Genomic DNA, 15,483 nt, shown 5'->3' with positions numbered 1-15,483 from the left:
GAATATTGGGCACCTACCAACCTGCGGAGTTCATCTTTCAGTGTCCTATCTTTTTGCCTTTTCATACTATTCATGGAGTTCTCAAGGCAAGAATGCTGAAGTGGTTTGCCATTCCCTTCTCCAGTGGACCACGTTTTGTCAGAACTCTCCACCATGACCCGTTCATCTTGGGTGGCCCTACAGGGCATGGCTCAGAGTTTCATTGAGTTAGACAAGGCTGTGATCCATGTGGTCAGTTTGGCTAGTTTTCTGTGATTGTGGTTTTCATTCTGTCTGCCCTCTGATAAGAGGCTGGTGGAAGCTTCCTGATGGGAGAGACTGACTGTGGGGGAATCTGGGTCTTGTTCTGATGGGCAGGGTAAATCTTTAATCAAATTTTCTGTTGATTAGAGGGGCTGTGTTCCTTCCCTGTTGTTTGGTCTGAGGCCAAACTGTGGTAGGAGTAATGACAATAATGGTGATCTTCTTCAAAAGGACCTAAACCTGCACTGTTGTTTTTAGTGCCCCAGCCCTGCAGCAGGCCACTGAAGACCCACACCTCTGCTGGAGACTCCTGGACACTCACAGGCAAGTCTGGCTCAGTCTCTGTGGGGACACCACTCCTTTTTCCTGGCTCCTGGCGCACACAGGGTTTTGTTTGTGCCCTCCAAGCATCTGTTTTCCAGTCCTGTGGAAGTTCTGTAATCAAACACCACTGGCCTCCAAAGTCAAATTCCCCGGGGAGTCTCAGTCCCTTTACTGGATCCCCAGGTTGGGAAATCTGTTGTGGGTCCTAGAACTTTCTTAACAGTCTGAGAATTTCTTTGGTATAATTGTTCTGTAGTTTGTGGGTCGTCTGCTTGGTAGCTTTATGGTGGAGCTAATGGTGACCTCCTCCAAGAGGACTTATGCCACATGACCCATAGACACATTATATTCCCTTGCGCTGCTATTTGTATTCCACCCAAATTCATACAATGCTATTTGTACTCATCACTTATTCATACATATTCCTCCCTAATACCCCAAACTCGTGGTATTAGGAGGTGGAGTCTTTGGGAGGTTGTTGGGTCATGAGAGTAGAGCCCTCATGAATGGGATTAGTGCCCTTATCAAAGAGACTCTGGAGAACAAGCTGTCCCTTCTACCCTGTGAGGACACAGTAAGGATCTGGCCATCTGAAACCCAGAAGAGGGCTCTCAGCAGAACCTGACTGTACTTGGGCTTTCAGCCTCTAGACCCGTGAGACATAACTTATGGTATTTATTAGCTGCCTAGTCTGCTGTTTTGTTCATGTAGCCTGAACAGACTCAGACACCCACCCTGTTCTTCATCCATTGCACTCACTCTTCTGGACAACTTATATGATTATCTGTCTAAGGTCCGTTTTTCATGCTAGAATACAAGCTCCATTATAGTATGTTTTGTTCACTGCTCCATCCCTAGAACAGTGTTCAACACATAGTAGTCACTCAGTAAATATAAATGGAACCAATGAATGGAAGTTAGAAGACAGAATTAGTGAAAGGCAGGTGTAGGTTTCAAATCTCTCAAGGAGGGGGCAGAATAGCTGACTAACAGCTCAGCTTCTAGAGCTTGACAGCCTGGGTTTGGGTTTCAGCTTTGTCACATACTAGTGAACAAGATGAACAAGTGATTTAACCTCTCTGTGCCTCAGCTGAAAACCACAATCACGGAAAACTAACCAACCTGATCACACAGACCACAGACTTGTTTAACTCAAAGAACTATGAACCATGCCCTGTAGGGCCACCCAAGATGGACAGGTCATGGTGGAGAGTTCTGACAAAACGTGGTCCACTGGAGAAGGGAATGGCAAACCACTTCAGTATTTTTGCCTTGAGAACCCCATGGACAGTATGAAAAGGCAAAAAGATAGGACACTGAAAGATGAACTCCCCAGGTTGGTAGGTGCCCAATATGTTACTGCAGATCAGTGGAGAAATAACTCCAGAAAGAATGAAGAGACAGAGCCAAAGCAAAAACAGCACCCAGTTGTGGATATGACTGGTGATGGAAGTCAAGTTTGATGCTGTAAAGAATAACATTGCATAAGAACCTGGAATGTTAGGTCCACGAATCAAGGTAAATTAGAAGTGGCCAAACAGGAGATGGCAAGAGAGAATATCAACATTTTGGGAATCAGTGAACTAAAATGGACTAGAAGGGGCAAATTTAATTCAGATGACCATTATATCTACTACTGTGGGCAAGAATCCCATAGAAGAAATGGAGTAGCCCTCATAGTCAACAAAAGAATCCAAACTGCAGTACTTGGGCACAGTCTCAAAAATGAAAGAATGATCTCTGTTCATTTCCAAGACAAGCTATTCAATATCACAGTAATCCATGTCTATGCCCCAACCAGTAATGCTGAAGAAGATGAGTTTGAATGGTTCTATGAAGACCTACAAGACCCTCTAGAACTAACCACTCCCCCCCCCCTCCAAAAAAAATGTCCTTTTCATCACAGGAGACTGGAATGCAAAAGTAGGAAGTCAAGAGATACCTGGAGTAACAGGCAAGTTTGGCCCTGGAATACAAAATGAAGCAGGGCAAAGGCTAACAGAGTTTTGCCAAGAGAATGCACTGCTCATAGTGCATTCATAGTGCAATCCATAGTGCATTTTCCAGCAACACAAGAGACCTCTCTACACATGGGCATCACCAGATGGTCAACACTGAAATCAGAATGATTATATCCTTTGCAGCCAAAGATGGAGAAGCTCTATACAGTCAGCAAAAACAAGACCAGGAGCTGACTGTGGCTCAGATCATGAACTCCTTATTGCCAAATTCAGACTTAAATTAAAGAAAGTAGGGAAAACCACTAGACCATTCAGGTATGACCTAAATCAAATCCTTTATGATTATACAGTGGAAGTGACAGATAGAATCAGGGATTAGGTTTGATAGAGTGCCTGAAGAAGTATGGATGGAGGTCATGACTTTGTACAGGAGGCAGTGATCGAGACCATCTCCAAGGAAAAGAAATGCAAAAAGGCAGAATCGTTATCTGAGGAGGCCTTACAAATAGCTGTGAAAAGAACAGAAGTGAAAGGCAAAGGAGAAAAGGAAAGATAGTCCCATCTGAATGCAGCATTCCAAAGAATAGCAAGGAGAGATAAGAAAGCCTTCCTCAGTGATCAGTGCAAAGAAGTAGAGAAAAACAACAGAATGGAAAAACTAGAGATCACTTCAAGAAAATTAGAGATACGACGGGAACATTTCATGCAAAGATGGGCACAATAAAGGACAGAAATGGTATGGACCTAACAGAGGCAGAAGATATTAAGACGAGGTGGCAAGAATACACAGAAGAACTGTACAAAAAATATCTTCATGACCCAGATTACCACGATGATGTGATCATTCACCTAGAGCCAGACATCCTGGAATGCGGAGTCAAGTGGGCTTTAGGAAGTATCACTACAAACAAAGCTAGTGGAGGTGATGGAATTCCAGTTAAGCTATTTCAAACCTAAAAGATGATGCTGTGAAAGTGCTGCACTCAATATGCCAGCAAATTTGGAAAGCTCAGCATTGGCCACAAGACTGGAAAAGGTCAGTTTTCATTCCAATCCCAAAGAGAGGCATGCCGAAGAATGTTCAAACTACCACACAATTGCATTCATCTCACACACTAGCAAAGTAATGCTCAAAATTCTCCAAGCCAGGCTTCAGCAATACATGAACCGTGAACTTCCAGATGATGTTTAAGCTGGATTTTGAAAAGGCAGAGAAACCAGAGATCAAATTGCCAACATCTGTTGGATCATTTAAAAAGCAAGAGAATGATTGCAAAACATTTACTTTGGCTTTCTTGATTACACCAAAGCCTTTGACCATGTGGATCACAACAAACTGTGGAAAATTCTTTAAGAGATGGGAATACCAGACCACCTTACCAGCCTCCTGAGAAATCTGTGTGCAGTTCAAGAGCAACAATTAGAACTGGACATGGAACGATCGACTGGTTCCAAATTGAGAAAGGAGTATGTCAAGGCTGTATATTGTCACCCTGCTTATTTAGCTTATATGCAGAGTACATCATGTGAAATGCCAGGCTGGGTGATGCACAAGCTAGAATCAAGATTGCTGGGAGAAATATCAATAACCTCAGATACGCAGATGACATGACTCTTATGGCAGAAAGTGAAGAACTAAAGAGCCTCTGATGAAAGTGAAAGAGGAGAGTGAAAAAGGTGGTTTAAAATGCATCATTACAAAAACTAAGATCATGGCATCTGGTCCCATCACTTCATGGCAAATAGATGGGGAAACAACAGAAACAGTGGCAGACTTTATTTTTTTGGTCTCCAAAATCACTGCAGATGGTGACTGCAACCAAGAAATTAAAAGACGTTTGCTTCCTGAAAGAAAAGCTTATGATCACACTAGACAGCATATAAGAAGCAGAGACATCACTTTGCCATCAAAGGTCCACCTAGTCAAAGCTGTGGTTTTTCCAGTAGTCATGTATGGATGTGAGAGTTGGACTATAAAGAAAGCTGAGCACTGAAGAATTGATGCTTTTGAAGTGTGGTGTTGGAGAAGACTCTTGAGAGTCCCTTGGACTGCAAAGAGATCAAACAAGTCAATCCTAAAGGAAATCATCCTGAATATTCATTGTAAGGACAGAGGCTGAAGATGAAACTTCAGTACTTTGGCCACCTGACACGAAGAGCTGACTCATTGGAACAGACCCTGATGCTGGGAAGGATTGAAGGCAGGAGGAGAAGGGGACGACAGAGGACGAGATGGTTGGATGGCATCACTGACTCAATGGACATGAGTTTGAGCAAGCTCCGGGAGTTGGTGATGGACAGGGAAGCCTGGCATGCTGCAGTCCATGGGGTAGCAAAGAATTGGACATGACTGAGTGACTGAACTGAACTGTGCCTCAGTTTCCCCATCTGTCTAATGGGGATGATAATATAACACCTAGTTCATAGGACTGTTGTGAGGACTAAAAGAGTTAACATTCATAAACTGCTCAGAACAGTGCCTAGTACATAATAAGCCTCAATATATGTTTGATTGTCTAACACATTATTGACCAGGGGATTTTTGCAGAAACTAACACCTGTGGCGTTAATACGTGTTGTGTTAAAAATAAGCAACCCACCCACCAACCAACCAAGATATTTTGAATTCAGCATTCTCTCCCTACACCATGTTATGCAGAGCTGTATAGTTTTCAAATGACTAACATATATATGATTTTATTTTATCTTTCTAACATTTTTCTATCTTACCCTGTGAAATGAGCAAGAAATAATAATAATAACTATTTTTTGGCAGTGCCTCATGGCATGCAGACTCCTAGTTTTCCGACCTTTGGAAGGTCGGAGATTCTATGGAAGCACAGAATCTAACCACTGGACTGCCAGGGAAATCCCCAGGAAACAATTATTGTCCTCATTGTACAGAAAAGAAAACTGAGGCTAGAAATAATACTAGCTCAATATCACACAAAAACATCGTTAAAATCACCTGACTTCAAATCTGTGGCCCTGTCTCTGATTCCACAGATAATTCTCTCCCCTAGATGTAGCCTGAAACAGGAAAAAAATCAAATCAGAGACTGGCAGAGATTCTCAGAAGTCTTATAAACACCAGTTTCTCCCATTTTCAGAGTTTTGAAATGCACTTAATTTTCTCCAATCATGGGCTGTTATTGCATATAGAACAAATGTTTCTGAGACTTTAAGGGCAAGGAAATCTTCCAGAAATTCAAAAGTGCTGGATCCAAGGCTACAGATGTCTGGGGAGCTCCCTGCTGACCAAAGACCTGTCTTCCCAAAACAGCGGCCATGGGCTCAGGACCGTGCCGGGGCATGGTGGCAGGGAGGATGCAGTGAGTTCCACCCACGAGGTCCTCTCTCTGGTCCAGTTTGGAGGGTGCAGGCAGAGTCTTCCTGGGGCTAAACATGCCAGCCGCCTGCTTCTAGACACTCTGGATAGGTGTGAGAATTGGATTTTGCTTTTACAAGTGACCACAATGCTAACCAGGCAGCTTGAGTCCCAGAAGTCAGTGAGGGAAGGAGATGAGGAGGTATGAACAGGATGAATGACTTCTTTTGTTCGTTCTCTCACTCATTCATTCATTCAGTTCATTCATTCTTGTAATTGCACCCTTAACTTAACAAAGGTAAGTTAAAGAATCTGATAACCTTTATTCACAAAGAGATTTAAGCCAATCCTCCTAAAACTCTTCATGACCCAAGAATAACCACCATTTATTGCTGGGCCTACCACCTTCCCCTGAGACATAAACCGAGATTTATTACAGGTCTCACACTTTTAATACACTTTACAACTCTACCAAGATAATATTAGAGATCCCCCTAAATTTCATACCTGTTTTCTTGGCTAATGCCATAAAAAACAGTAAACCTAGTTACGGGCCGTGCTGTGAAAACTCCTTTCATTTTGACCTGTGGTCCTTCTCTACCTCTCTAACTGTGCTTTCTTAGATTCTGTATGTGTCAGTTTGGCAGCAACTAATCACAGGGCCAACCTCAGAGCTGGAGTTGTTTATGTCTCTCATGCAGGTAGCCTGCCTAGAGCACACCTTTCAAGTGTAGACCCAAGCCTCTGTCACCTTCAACTCTCACACACCATTTGAATATTTCTCCTGTCCTCTATCAACCCAGGGCCAGGAACCAGACGGCCAGGAAAAGAGTCACTTGCCCCAAAGGCTGTGGAAATTACTTAAACCAGCCAATCCTGAACTTTCTACTCAGCCCTGCCTTGCCCTTCCTGCAGAAACCCCAACAAAGCCCGTGTTCTAGGGATCACCATTCTTTCTCCTAGTTTTCCTCCCTTATCTCCCTGGTCACCAAAGACAAAAACATGTTAAGATATATTATTTCAGGGACTAAAGTGATAATTTAATGTTCATTTTGTGACATGCCAATAAAATATTACAGGAAAGCATCAAATGAACAGAAATGATGGAGAATGCTTAACGTACTATGGGAATACTATTAGTAATTATGGGCTTCCCAGGTGGCTCATTGGGTAAAGAATCTGCCTGCAATGCAGGAGATGAAGGACACTTGGGTTCAATCCCTGGGTCAGGAAGAGGAGGAGGACATTGCAACCCACTCTAGTATTTTTGCCTGGGGAATCACATGGACAGAGGAGCCTGGCAGGCTACAGTCCATAGGGTCACAAAGAGTCAGACACAGCGGAAGCGACTGAGCACATGTTGAGCATCTACCACAAGCAGGCACAGCACATACATAACCCTTAGAGGTAAACATTATTATCCCTATGTACGGATGAGACCATGGATGCTCTGGGAGGTCGGGAGACAGGCCCAAGTTCACACAGCTATGGAAAAGAAAGTCAGGCTTCAAACCCAGGAGGGCCTGATGCCAAGGCTCAGACTGTGGCTAAAATTTTTAAAATTGAATCCCTAAGTGGTTAAAATACATGTAATATATGTAGCATACACCGAAGATAGAAAGTGTAATAACAACATGACTGCCTGTGGCCTCAGCCCAACTGGAGAAACAGAAGTCTTCCAGCGTGGCCCTGGTACCTTGAGTGTCTGGCCTCTATTGCAGCTCTGCCTCCCCTGACCCTGACCCTGTCAAAGGTGAACACAGTCTGAATTTGGGGTCCAGGTTTCCCTTGTTTGCTTGCCTTTTCCTGCTTTCTGTTGTTTTGCCACATGCATTTATGATAAATATGTATGAAGATAAGCTGTTAAGTTTTAAACTTTACATAAATGGTTTACCATATGTCTTCTATGGCTTGCTATCTTCCAGAGCTTCTGAGTTTCACCCAGTTGATGTATGTGGCTTTATTTATTTCCAGTGCTGGGAAGTGCCACTGTTTGAATATAGCACATTTTATTTATCTGATTTCCTGGCAGATGTCTAGATCATTTTCAGTTTCTCAAAAAAATATTTTTTTTTTTTGCTATTACAAACAACACAACAAAAAATTCTTTTGGGGGAGACTTCCCTGGTTGTCCAGTGGCTAAGTTTCCATGCTCCCAATGCAAGGGCTCTGGGTTCAATCCCTGGTCAGGAAACTACATCCCATATGCCGCAACTAAGAGTTCACAGGCTCCAACTAAAGACCCCAAATGACACAACTAAAGATCCTAGATGCCACAACTAAACACCCCACATACTGCAACAAAAAACAAAGATCTTTCATGCCACAATGAGCATCAAAGATCCTGTGTGCCACAAGAAATAAGCAAAATTTTTAAAAAATTCCTTTTTAAAATTGAAATAAAATTGAAGTTTAGTTGATTCACAATATTGTGTTAGGCTCAGCTGTACAGCAACGTGATTTGGTTATTTATGCATATATACATTCTTTTTTAGGTTCTTTTGCATTATAGGTTATTACAAGATACTGAATATAGTTCCCTATGCTATAGAGTAAACCCTTATTGTATATCAGGGGATCTTCCTGATCAAACACAGGTCTCCTGCATTGTAGGCAGATTCTTTACCATCTGAGCCACTAGGGAAGCCCCATTTTATATATGATGATGTGTATCTGTTAATCCCATATTCCTAATTTACCCCCATCCCTCCCCTTCTCTCCTTGGTAACCATAAGTTTGCTTTCTATGTCTGAGTTTGTTTCTGTTTTGTAATTAAGTTCTTCTGTATTATTCTTTAGATGCCACACACAAGTGGTATCACACAGTATTTGTCTCTGTCTGACTTACTTCACTTGGTGTGACAGCCTCTGGGTCCAGCCACGTTGCTGCAAATGGCATTTATTTCATTCTTTTTTAATGGCTGAGAATTTTCCATAGTATATATATGTATATATGTATCTACCATATCTCCTTATCCATTCATCTGTTGATGGACACTAAGGTTGCTTCCATGTCTTGTCTATTCTAAGTAGTGCTGTTACTAACATTGGGGAGCATGTATCTTTTTGAATTATGGTTTTCTCCAGACATATGCCTAGGTAACTCCTGAGTCCCTTGGACGGCAAGGACAGCAAGGAGATCAAACCAGTCAATCTTAAGGGAACTCAACCCTGATACTCATTGGAAGAACAGATGCTAAAGCTGCAACTCCAGTATTTTGGTCAATTGATTTGAAAAACTGATGCATTGGAAAAGTCCCCCATGCTGGGAAAGATTGAGGGTGAAAGAAGAGGGCATTAGAGGATAAGATGGCTGGACGGCATCACCAATGCAATGGACATGACCTTGGGCAAACTCTGGGAGATGGTGAGGGACAGGTAGGCCTGGCATGTTGCAATCCATGGGGTTGCACAGAGTCGGACACGATTGGGCGACTGAACAACTACAACAATGGTAACTTTATTTCTATACTTTAAAGGATCCTCTATAGTGTTCTCCATAATGGCTGCACCAGTTTACATGCCTACAAATAGTGTAGGAGGGTCCCCTGTTCTCTGCACCCTCTTCGGCATGTATGGTTTGTAGACTTCTTGATGGTGGCCATTCTGACTGGAGTGAGGTAATCCCTCGCTGTAGTTTTGACTTGTATTTCTTTAATAAGTAGTGATGTTGAGGATATTTTATGTGCCTGTTGACCATCTGCTGTGCTGTTTTTCTGCATAAATATCTATTTAGGTCTTCTGCCCATTTTTTAATTGTTTGTTTTGCTGTTGTTGTTGAGTTCTATGAGGCTATTTCTATATTTTGGAAATAAAGCCCTTGTTGGCTGCTTCATATGCAAATATTTTCTCCCATCCTGTAGGTTGTCTTTTCATTTTGTTTATGTGTGGTGTGAAGGAGTGTTCTAACTTCATTGATTTACATATGGCTGTCCAGTTTTCCCGATACCACTCACTAAAGAGACTGTCTTTTCTCCATTATATAGTCTTGCCTCTTCTGTCAAAAATTAGTTGACCCTGGTGTGTGGGTTTATTTCTAGGCTCTCTATTTTGCTCCATTGATCTGTATGTCTGTTTTTGTGCAATACCACGCTATTTTGATTACTGTAGCTATTGTATGAAATCTGGGAGGGTTATGCCTCTAGCTTTGTTCTTTTTCCTCGGGATTTCTTTGACAATTCTAGATCTTTTGTGGTTCCATATAAATTTTAGGATTATTTGTTCTAGTTCTGGGGGAAATACCATTGATACTTTGATAGGGAGCACTTTAAATCTGTAGATTGCTTTGGTTAGTATGACCATTTTAACTATATTGATTCTTTCAACCCAAAAGCACAGGATATGCATGCCCCATTTCCTTGAATCTTCTTTGATTTCCTTTATTAATTTTTATATTTCTTAGTGTGTAAGTCTTTCACCACTTGGTTAGACTTAATCCTAGGAATTTTATTTTTTTGATGCAAATTTAAGCAGGATTTTTGTTTTTACTTTATATTTCATTGTTAGTATAAAGAAATGCCACAGATTTCTATGTATTAATTTATATCCTGCTCCCTGCTGGACCCATTTATCAGTTCTAATAGTTTTGGTGTGGAGTCTTTAAGGTTTTCTATGTAGTGTATCATGTTATCTGCATATAATGAGGATTTTACTTTCTCCTTCTGACTTGGATACCTTTTATTTCTTTTTCTTGTCTGATTACTGTGGCTAGGACTTCCAATACTAAGTCAATAGAAGTGGTGAAAGTGAGCAACCTTGTCTTGTTCCAGAATTTAGTGGGAAGGCTTTGACTTTTACTGTTTATTATGTTGGCCATGGGAGAAAATTCTTGATTGCATCCTCTGGTGCACCAGAAAGGGTCGTGCCTGTGCAGGTGCAGAACTGTAGGATTGGAGGGCCTGTATGTGGTGCCTTACTCAATATAGCCCAAAAGTAATTGCACCAGTTTACTTTTGAGCTTAGAAGCTAGAGCAGCATCTTAAGGGTCAATGTTTCAGTTAGGAAAGGGGGTTCCAGGGTGTTGACAAACTGGTAAGCCCTGAGGTTAGCCTTGGGAAATTCCTAAGTGTAGTCATTACATGGTAATTCACAAAGCAGTGCAAAGATTTGACAGTTTATCTCCAGAGCTGAGTTTCTGAGACTGGAAACACTCGCTCAGTAGCTAACATCCCAGTAAAGAGGACACTCCTCCAGGACACAGGAGAACAAAGGGAACCTGAGGAGCTCTCACCACATCCCAGAGGACTCGGCATCTCAGTCAGAGCATGTGGGCTGGGAGGGTTTCTTAAGTGTGTACTCTCTACATTTGTTAGCCTTGGATTCAAGGCCATAGGATGTGACTGATTGGAGGCAGGCAGATCCTGGTTTTGCTTCTCCCCCTTTTTGTTCTTTTTTTCCACCAATACTCATTTTCCTTCTTTTAAATTATTGATTATACAATACATTCAAAGAATTCAAAATTTGAATTGCAAAATTATACAAAGAAGAGTCTTGCTGTCTCTCCTGGCTTGTGTTTGCCCAGTCCCTCTCTGAAAGGTAATCACTTTTATCCACTTCTCATGCATTCTTCTAGAGTTTTCTTTATATACAAGCAAAAATGAACATAAAGTCTAATTTGAGTCTCCTGTTATAGAAGGTATAGCATATTATTCCCATGATTCTGCATTGCTTTTTAATGTAACAGTGCATCTCAGATATCTGTTTCAGGTCATTACATAAAACATTCAATTGTCATTTAAAAAAATACCTGTGTAGAATTCTACTATATTTCACAATATTTTTTATCTACTATGCACCAGTCTCCATGCTGAGTGCTGGGGTTAAAGTGATTAATCAAAATAGGCCCTGCCTTCAGGGATACTACAGTCTAGGCAAATGGACAAACAACTATGATAAAATACTGGAGGAGCTGTTCCTTCCAAAACTATTTCTCCAGCCCCAACCACTTGTCAGGCATTGCTCTGGGCACGGGGGAGAAGACGGTGAATAAAACCAATGAAAATGCCTGCCCTGTTGCACTTCCATCCTGGTGGAGCTGAAATTCTGGCACTGTGTTCACAGGGGGCTCAAGGATATACATGGTGGGGCCTCTCACTTGGTCTCGGGATCAGGGAATCCTTACTGAAGAAGATAATGATTTAGTTGATAACTAGTAGCTAAGGAGGAATTAGATTGGTGAAGGGCCAGAGAGAAACCAGTGCTTCCAACAGAGATCCCCCTGCCAGATGTGGCAGGGAGGTGAGAGGCATATCTGGGGACTGAGAGAAGGTCCTTCGTTTGCAGCCATGAGAGAGGCTGTGGCCAGAGCTGAGCCCTGATGAGCAGGCCCTGGCTGGTGGAGGCCGGCGCTGCAGATCCCAGGAACTGTCCTGTGGATGCTGCTGCAATGGCTGCCATGCGGAGCAGCCAGGAAAAGGATCAGTGGGCAGGCGGTGGGCTCCAGGCGAGCGCAGTGTGGTCCAGGCAAGGGCAGAGTGGTCCAGGCGAGGCATGCGGATGGTTGGACCTGCTGGAGCAGAGGATGAGGGGAGAAGGGAATGATTCCAAGAGAAGGATGAGGTGGGATGTGAGGGGAGGTGGGGAAGCCTCTGAAAGTCAGTCCAAGGCCTCCCCCCATGGGCTGTCCTGGGGCTTCAGTGGTGTGAGGAAGGCTCTCAGCAGCGTTTCTGTCCCCACACTGCCAACACTGCTTCCCGTGGGTTTTTGCTCCCCTCCAAGCCTATGAGCTTATTTAGACTTTGTCTGTACTTCAGCAAGGGAAATCCACTGTCTGATCTTCTAATCCCTTGCTCCCCACCCCCTCCACCCAACACACACACACACACACACACACACACACACACACACACACACAGAGGCACACACTGGTCCTGGCACAGCAGTGCAGACCGCTGCCCTCTAATGTAACTAAACTTCCCGCCATGCCTGTCCCTGCTTCCCCTTTCACCTCGGGGGGGAGCCTCCAGGTGCAGGTCTGGCCTCACACGGGTCCAGTCGCAGCTGGGTCTGCTGTGCATGGCAGTGGGTCTTGGGTGTCGTGGCCAGCGTGGCTGCCCCTGGACTGCGCTCCTGGGAACAGGACCACATCGTGGTCGCCTGCTGGCGCCCGGCAGCAGGACCTGCCCCTCACTGTGGAGGGGGCAGTGGGGCACCCAGTGGGGCCCAGCCAGGCTTGTTTGGCAATAAGATTTGTATTTTTTTCCAAGCTCCATGAGCATGCGTGGACTTCCCTTGTGGCTCAGCTGGTAAAGAATCCGCCTGCAAAGCAGGAGACCCTGGTTGGATTCCTGGGTCAGGAAGATCCTCTGGAGAAGGGAAAGGCTACCCACTCCAGTATTCTTGAACTTACCTTGTGGTTCAGCTGGTAAAGAATCCTCCTGCAATGCAGGAGACCTGGGTTCAATCCCTGGGTTGGGAAGATCCCCTGGAGAAGGGAAAGGCTACCCACTCCAGTATTCTGGCCTGGAGAATTCCATGGACTGTACAGTCTATGGGGTCACAAAGAGTTGGACACAACTGAGCGACTTTCACTTTCACGTTATGGGTATGTGCCGCCCAGAGCCCTGGGCTGGATTCTCTCGATTGCTCACTAGCAGCCTGCAGCTGCCCCTTGGAGCAGGGCTGTGGTGGGCCCAGGAACAGCCTGGCCACCCTGTCTTGTTGGCTGGGTCCCCTCTCTGAAGGGATGCTGAGGGCAGGGCCCCGCGACTTGCTGCCCCCACCCCCATGCAGGCTCTAGTGGGCTCTCCTGGGCCTGGAGTTAAAGCCCCCACAGCTTGCCTGTCTCTGCCAAGGATACCTGCCCCTGTGGGGTGGGAACTGAGGCCAGCCTGACTCAGGCGTGGGGTCGGGGGTGAGGAGCGGCCCACAGTGTTTCAGCTCGGTTCCATCTTGAGACTGGTCACTAGCATGTCCCCTGGTTGTGACAGGAGCGAGGCTGTGGGCTGTGGACCCTACTCTCCACCCCCACGTGAACATTCGGTCCTGGCCCCTGACTCCGGACAAGACTCAGAATGTGTGGTTTGGGCCTGGGGTTGGATCTCCACGTGACTTTTGCAAAGACAGAACCTTTTATCTCCTAGCAGCTCAGGTGGGCCTGGCCAGGGTCTGTCATTCTGGAGAGCCCTGAAAACATGCGCTTACTCAGTCATGACTTTCTAGGCACGTGGTACCTGCACTCAGAAGGACCCCATGCTTGTTTTAATGGTCCAGCATTGCTGTCTTGGAACTTGTCATGATTTTTGGACAAGGGACAAGGCATTTTCATTTTGCAGTGGGCACTGACCATTATGGTCCTGTTTTGCTTTTTGTTGTCTTTTGTCTTCCCTTTTAGTACCTTCTGAATTTGAACTATGCAGATATTGCAAAAAAAAAAAAGACTTTAAAAGCTAAATATCACAAAGGATTAAAACTAAGAAAGACAATATTTATTATCTGTTGCGCACTCTTAGAATGGTCCCTACGCCCATTGAAGTGCATGAGCTGTGGCATCCAGCCCACAGTCCCACTGCCTCCCAGGAGAGCCCGCATGGCTCGCAGCGTGCCGCCCCCACGAAGGACGCAGACAGAGCTGTGCGCTGGGCTGCCTGCTCCTGCGGCCCAGGACAAGCAGTGCTCACTTGATAGCAGGGTGGGCAGAAGGGGTTCCCCAAACTCTTACTGACCCCTCACCTCCCTTTTCCTCTGCCTCTGGGCGAATCTTCAGTGTCAGGTGACGCTTGGAAGTCCTACGCTAACAGTCAGGGAAGGGTACCTCTGTGTAGACAGGAGACTTCTGTGGTGGGCACGGATGTGGCCGTGGAAACCCTGGGGGGGTGGGGGTGGTCGGTCATCTCGCCTACTCCCTTCAGGTTGGGCTCTGTAAACGCTGCCCGTCACCAGAAGAAACAGAAGATTCTGGTTGTAGCGTCTGGAGGAACAGACTCCCCGGCTTTCCAGTATTTATCACCGATGCTGATTTCTTGCCTGAATCATTGCTGCTGCAGTTTTTGCCCATCTCTCAGTAGGCTTAAGAAATTGGGATTTTCTGCCTGACGAATCTCGAAGGACTGAAAATGCCCGGAGCCAAAGAATAAGCTCTGAGCATCTCAGCAGAGGAAAACGGCGGCCCTTCCAGCGTCCATGGAGCCGCCCTTTCCTGCTCTGCTGGGAGGCGCGCTGCTGCCCTCTGGTGGCCGGCAGGCAAGGCGTCTTCCGGGGGTTGGGGGGGTCCACCTTGTCCCTGGAATAGCAGCTTTGAGTTCTCAGGTTAATCAGTGTCTTTTCACTGTCCCTGGAACAAAACAAGCTTGTCCTTGATCTGGAGCCTTGGCCCCTGCTTCTACTTGTCCTCAGAATGCTCTTTTTCCAGTTCAGCAGCCCTTTTCTCATTCTTCAGCCTTTGGGCCAATGTCACTTCCCTAGGGAAGCCCTCCTGGGCTACTTTGTCTGAAACATCTGAAACAGCACCTAACCCCACCCTCCGTCCTTCTCTCTCCCATTACCTTGCTTGGTTCAAGAGCTTACCTGCTAATTGAAAACATCTGGTTAAATTCTGGGTTTACTGCCTCCCTCCCTCTCCAGAACGTCGGACCCAGGAGAGCAAGGTCTTTGTTACATGCGTCCCTGGACCTCAAGCCATCACACATAG

This window comes from Cervus canadensis, chromosome 13 (genome assembly GCF_019320065.1).
Source record: "Cervus canadensis isolate Bull #8, Minnesota chromosome 13, ASM1932006v1, whole genome shotgun sequence".
Lineage (NCBI taxonomy): Eukaryota > Metazoa > Chordata > Mammalia > Artiodactyla > Cervidae > Cervus > Cervus canadensis.
Note: the sequence above shows the minus strand (reverse complement) of the source record.